We start from the raw sequence: 6,712 nt of genomic DNA on the forward strand, positions 1-6,712 counted from the left end.
GAACCAAGACTCAGGGGGGGAACCCATCCTCCTCTGGCAGACGCCATGACAACAATTTAAAGAGAGAAAAACAAAGAAAAGATGTGAGGGATGAATAAAGTTCATCTTGGTGTGAATTTATAAACATGAGTTTTTTATGTAATTCCTGTTCAGTCCTAAATGTCTTGATGATTGTTAATGTTAGTCATAGCAGGGGAGAATTCAGGGCGGTGAGAGGGCCCAGGACAGTGGGTTGATCCTCCATCATATCTGGTTAGGCAGGAGGTGGCCGGCCCAGGATGGATCTCCAGAAAGGCTCATCTCCTCATCTCAGTGTTCCTCGAGTAGGCAGACAGCCATGTGGAGAAGATAAAACAGGGAAAATTAGCTCTGTATAAGGACATATACAGGACAGATGAGATTATAAACATTTCTGGAGTGTGTCGTCAACTCCGGCATTAAACTAAATTATTACAGCCTAGCTTAAAAAGGCAGAACCAGAAGGTAACAGGCTTGGGAGCATTCTGAAACAATGGCATTCATCCACTGCACTGTCAACAAACTTGAGTGACCACGAGCAGTGACAGGATGACAGCAGCGCCCCAGTCTACCATAAAACCCTTCGCCTATGAACCCCTGGATCTGTACTTTTATCTAAGGGGGGATATTAATTATCAAACGCTAAACTAAATAAGTAGGTTTTCAACCTAGACTTAAAGATTGAGACACATTCTGAAAGGTCATTCCAAAGCTGGGGGGCCTTATAAGAAAAGGCTCTTCCCCCTGCTGTTACCTTATTAATTTGTGGAACTAATAAAAGACCAGCACCCTGTGATCTTAGTGGACGTGTGGGTTCATAATAGGGAATAAGTTCCTGGAGGTAGTCAGGAGCAAGTCAATAAAAGAATTTTAAAATTTTACTGGGAGCCAATGCAGCAATTTAGCACAACCCTGGACAGTGGGTGAAGATTCTAGTAAATATAAATGATGTGCTGTGGTTGGGATACTGAAGTATATTTTGTCAGCATGTAAGGTTACTTTGTTACAGGGATAATGCTGTGACGGGCGGGGGTGAGCAACGAAAAGGAAGCGATCACGCCAAGTCTCAGGGAAAAATGATGGTTTAATAGAAAATGTGCAAACCTAAAACCCGTGCACTATCTTCAAATTAAGGATATAATGACCAGCGGTCAACTGGTACAAAGACAAGACATATATAGGCAAACAAACGACCCTCAGGTGAGACGGATCACGGGCTCCGCCCACCTGAGGGACGCACATGACGTCACCAGACAACAACAACAACAGCCGCTGTGGACAGAGGCGGCCGGTAGGGGGCCGCCTCACCGTGACAAATGCATGCACACAATTAAGTCCTTAGTGCATGAGCCTGTTTATTTGATAAACACTTAGAAGTTAATACTATGTGTAATAGTGATACAAATTATTTGTGCAACACCACTTCTCTATTTGTGCAGAATGGACTCGCTCAGATGATTGGTGGGAGAAGCCAGACAGTTTAAAAGGTCATGGTAAACAGCAGTGGGGTGAAGAGTAAAGAGAGTGCCGGTGGTTAAGAAGGCCAAACTGTCGTTAGTCTGCTGCCCTGTTTCTCCCTAGGCCTGTTTCTCCCTAGAATAAGAATAAGAATAAGAAGTCTTTATTGTCTGTCTGAAGACAGAAATTCATCTTTGACATGGCTTTACAGATCACAAATATACACAAAGTCACAACAAAAATCCATCTTATGCCATATACCACATATAAAGTTTAAAATACTACCTGTTTTGAGTTCAGAATTGCGGTTGCCAAAGGAACAAAAGATCTATACACATTCTTCCGAGCCAATGGGACTTTATATCTCCTTCCCGATGGAAGTAACTGAAAGTGTGTGTGTAATGGATGAGATGGGTCTGTAGTGATCAGGGTAGCTTTCCTAATCACTGCTCACTCAAACAATGCTTGTAATGGTGTCTGTAGTGAACCTATAATTTTACTTCCTTGTCTGATAATACGGGACAGTTGTGTTTTATATTTGACTGTGAGAAAATTGTACCAAGATGTGATGTTGAAAGTGAGGATAGATTCAATGAGTGATCGATAGACAACTGTTAAGATGTCTGTGCTAGGCTGTGGCGGGGCGAGAAAGGATGAGGTATTAGTGTTGGACCAGCACCAGTGAGTTTTACTGTCTCTAATGAATGCCCAGTTTTACTTGGCTGATGAATGTAACGCCGGAAAAGTGTGAAAATATCATCTTAAGACGAGATCCTTTGTTCATGAACTGTTTTAACCTTGTGTCAGAGCACGTTGGATTAAGGGAACGTTGTGAATAAAATATAAATTACCAGCTGGAAACTCTTGCCCTACATCTGTTTCTCCATGCACGGCCAACCTAAACAACCTCAAATGACCCACAGGCCTCAAAATATCTACACGAAACCACCAAAAATTAAAGTGAAAACAAATTTTGGCAATGGTGCTAATTTATTAAAAATCAAAATGCAAAAATTTACTTTGACATGACATCTGAAAATGAGTTGAGGGGCATTGTGTCTCCACCAATACTGCATTATGCCAAGCGCAGACTACACGACTTTTTTGTCCCTCACGATGTTCACTATGTCAGATTAGCAGTTATATTCGTTTCATGTCGTACTCGAGGAACTGGCAACACTACACGTTAGTCACCGACCAAACATCGTCCTCGTCCCGGCGTGAGTTCGTAGATCATTGCGCGGGGGCGGGGCATAGAAGCTGACAATAATGGCTACAGAAGCGCTTTGCGTGGTGGTAGCGCTTTTGTGCTCAGAAAAGCACAAAAAAAAGAGGAAGCGGCGACTGTGGGCTCGTTCCTGGGTGACCCAAAGAGGACATTCGCTGGTCCAGCGAACTCCATGAGCAGCGTCCCGCTTTCTCTTCGCCATGTTTACATTTGTGCGCCACAGAACACTCTGTCTACCTATTGGTCAGCGTCAGGGAGCACATCGTGGAGCATGTCAAACTAGGCGATAAAATACAAAAAATTCTAACATGCTAGTCTTTTCGTCGGACAGTCTGACGGCGTCGCTCACGTCAAATTACTGCTCGTGGACTATGTCACACTACACGGACCTTTGTCGCTCGCGACACTGAAATTCGGATCCGACGCAGGCAATTTGTCGACTCCAACAAAATCGGGTCAAAATCGGGCTAAATTCGTGTAGTCTGAACCGACCATTAGATGTTTCTGCTTTAGTTGTTACAGCGCAAACAAGCCAGAGACAGGAATTCCACTGGCGCTGTGGGAACAAGGAAGTCTTGTCGCTCACGGAAGACAGCGCAGTCACTTTCAGTGTCGAAAGGCTTTTGCGACGAGACTCCTAGTGAGCGCTATGTGTCTGCCCGTCTTGGTGAACACTACCTGTTAGAGGTGTGCCAAAAAATCGATTCATATATCAAAAATCGATTCTCATTTATTACGATTCAGAATCGATTCTGATAATTACACGTTACGTAATTACAAAATTACGCGAGACTTTACGCAGCATGTTCTGGGACACACTCATGCGCGGAAAAGGTTCAAAACACATGGAGGAAAGAGATATTCAACCTGTACGGTCTTCATTTAAGGCAAAAATATGGGTTCATTTTGGTTTTTACCGAATGCTGGGGAAGACCGAACTGGACACAATGTAGCTCATGTGCAAGGCTTGTGTAACGCGGCGAGCACGGGAGCGTTAATATAGAGAAGGGTGAGAAATAATATAGAGAAGGATGGACCCAAGTGTCGGCTCGCAAGATCAAGACGTTTGACACTCGTCAAATGTATTAGCGAGAGGGAAACGCGCACAGCGACCCAGAACGAACAAACAAAACAACACGAAAGACTCAACGCGCAAGAGAATCGAAAGAAAAACCGTGAGGGCACGGAGTAAATAGAAACAAAAAACCAATGCGGAAAATACAACGCGTGAAAAATAACACTCAACCGTAGTGAGACGGGAGGAAGAAACAAAACAACAACAGTAACTAAAAAACAGTGCGGATAAATGCAACACGAAAACGAAACCAAGGACACCAGCAGAAGTAACTGGCAAAAAACGCTGCAGCAAAATAAAACCCTTCCCAAAAATAAAGGCAAAACGGATAGGAAGACATACAGGATTGGGAAAACTTGAGATGGGTTAGAAAGCGACGCATGAGATACTCGAATAAGTAAAGAGAAAGCGTAACAGAGAGGTGGCGAGACACCATTAAACGATAAGCAATCACAGAGAAAGCAGAGACTGGCTGAGAACGTACGGTTACGTCGGTTTAGTCTGGGACTGACTCTGGTGCCCCTAGCGACGGCTGGGGGAACTACATCCGAGCCAGCCCTGACAGCTCGCAAAATGAAGCTCAAGAATTTTGGTAACAACAAAAACCATGGGAGTAATGGGAGTAATTATGAAAGAACAGTTTTTAAATTTCAACAAATAGTTATTTTATTTTTCTCTGAGCCTAAAAACAATAAGCAATTTTATTTTCTGAACTTTGACCTTTGATCTTTATTTTGGTCAGACGTCATTTATAAATGACTGTGACCCATTAGGGGTAAAGTTTTTCCAGTTTGTGTTGTCATTTATATTTCATTTGATTACATGTAAGATAACAACATAACAACTTGAAAATATAAAACTAAACAATGCTTTCAACATTTATAGACTTTTTGGTCTGGAATGACTTTTTAAAAAATATTTAAGTTACAAGTAAGTTCATTGCATCAACACATATATGTGATGGAGGTTACCATTGTGCAAAGTATTGTAATCTTGAACTATTCCTATAGTGTCAATCATGAAACCATCTTTCAATTTTATAACAATCTTTCAAATTCATATAATAATGGAACAATCTCTTTCAACTTATTTGTCATCACAGAACTTTGGAGTTCATGTATGAAATTCCTTTAGGCAGTTATTCTTGGGTGTGAAGCATAAATGTACTCCACATTTTTCACACATTACTCTGGTCTGAGCTGTGCAGCCCTCCTTCTTACAGCGACCTTGTTTGTCTGAATAGTATGGCCAGTGAGCAGTGCCATCTTTCCTAACCTCTTGTTGTGGCATTGACTCCCTCTTTCTCTTCCGCTTCACGTCAGACCCCACAGAGCTAGGTCGGCCACGTTTCAGATGACTGCTTGCCCCTTGCTTACAGAGCACTTCAGCCACTGACATCTTGAACTCTCTCAGTCCAAGCTCTTCTTTGCCTCTTTGCACACATGCATAGTCTCTGCGATAGAGAAGCCATGCGTTTACGCAGAGCATGTCCATGAGGTGAAAGAAAATACGCAAGTACCACTTCCGAGATCGTATCTTTGTACGGTACAGGGCAATCAATGAATCCATCAGGTCCACCCCTCCCATGTTCTTATTGTAGTGCATAACAGAAGATGGACATTGCACATCTCTGACCTCTTTCAGCTTCCTGTCCCATCTCTTCACGGTACAAGTTGGATGGGCCCCTGCAAATGTGCTCAACAGTGTGACTGTGCGGTTGTCATGCCACTTGGTGGCAATGAGCTGCCCACCTTCATAAGTGGCAACTCTTTCATCAAAAGCTCCACGACCCACTGACTTCAGATCCTTGTCAGTTTTCATTAAACAACCCTTCAGTCTGTTGGCTCGCACAGTGCCAAGGCAGTAGATTTTCTTCTTTGCCATTTCTATTTCAAGACCTGTGTTTGTGAACCAGTTGTCATGATATAGTTTGAAGTTTTGTTCTTGTGGTATAATGGATGCCACTCTCAGGACTATGTTGCTGCTGGCACCAAGATCAGGCATCCCATTCACTGGTTGGATCTTGCCTGTATGAAACTCAAAGTTATATGCAATGCCCTTGGAGTCACAAAGCACGTACACTTTGTAGCCCCACTTATGGGGCTTGCTTGGGTTGTATAATTTCAGGCAACTCTTTCCTTTGTAAGGAATTATTTGTTCATCGACACTGAGATGTTCATCCATTGGAATATTGTTCATGCTGTCAAGTGCAAAACTGAGCAATGGTCTCAGCTTAAACAGTGGATCTCTGCACAGGTTTGCAGGGCTGAGGTCCTGACTGTTATCATTGAAATGTAGGTTAGCTTTGATTTGCTCCCATCTTCGCATAGGCATTACATCTGCTATCTTGTCAATGCGTGTGCCAGCCTGCCAGCACATTCGTGTTGCTGGTATCCCATAGACAGACATGTGAAAAGCAATCCCAATAAACTGCTCTAACTCCTTCTCAGAACAATTCAGAGGTGAGTTGATGTCTTTTTGCACAGAGTAAAGGTTAGATTGCTCAACAATGTGCCGAAGACACTCGGGGGTGAACATCTGCCTGAAATATTCAGTTGGAGAGAAGACCTCTGACACAGATGGAAGTTGACCTCCCCAGATTGGGGCAGGATAGTGAACACGAGCATGTGTCCTCCATAGCAGCCTACGACTTGCTGCACCTGACGGACCTTCATCCTGATCCTCATCTTCAGTCTCACTCTGTTCGGACGCATCACTATACAGCTCGTCCTGTCTCATTGGCATATGTACAATGACCTCATCATCTGAGCTGCTACCCTCACTGTCTTCACTACCCTCAGGAATAGGTAGAGCTTGTTTTCTCTTCTTTCCATAAAATATACTGGTATCCTAAAGACAAAACTGTTCATTATATCTGAAAATGTAGTTGCTGCAATGCTAACACTTTATTGTAAAATTGTATCCCCTAATGG

The sequence above is a fragment of the Brachyhypopomus gauderio genome, chromosome 1 (assembly GCF_052324685.1).
Source record: "Brachyhypopomus gauderio isolate BG-103 chromosome 1, BGAUD_0.2, whole genome shotgun sequence".
Classification (NCBI taxonomy): Eukaryota; Metazoa; Chordata; class Actinopteri; order Gymnotiformes; family Hypopomidae; genus Brachyhypopomus; species Brachyhypopomus gauderio.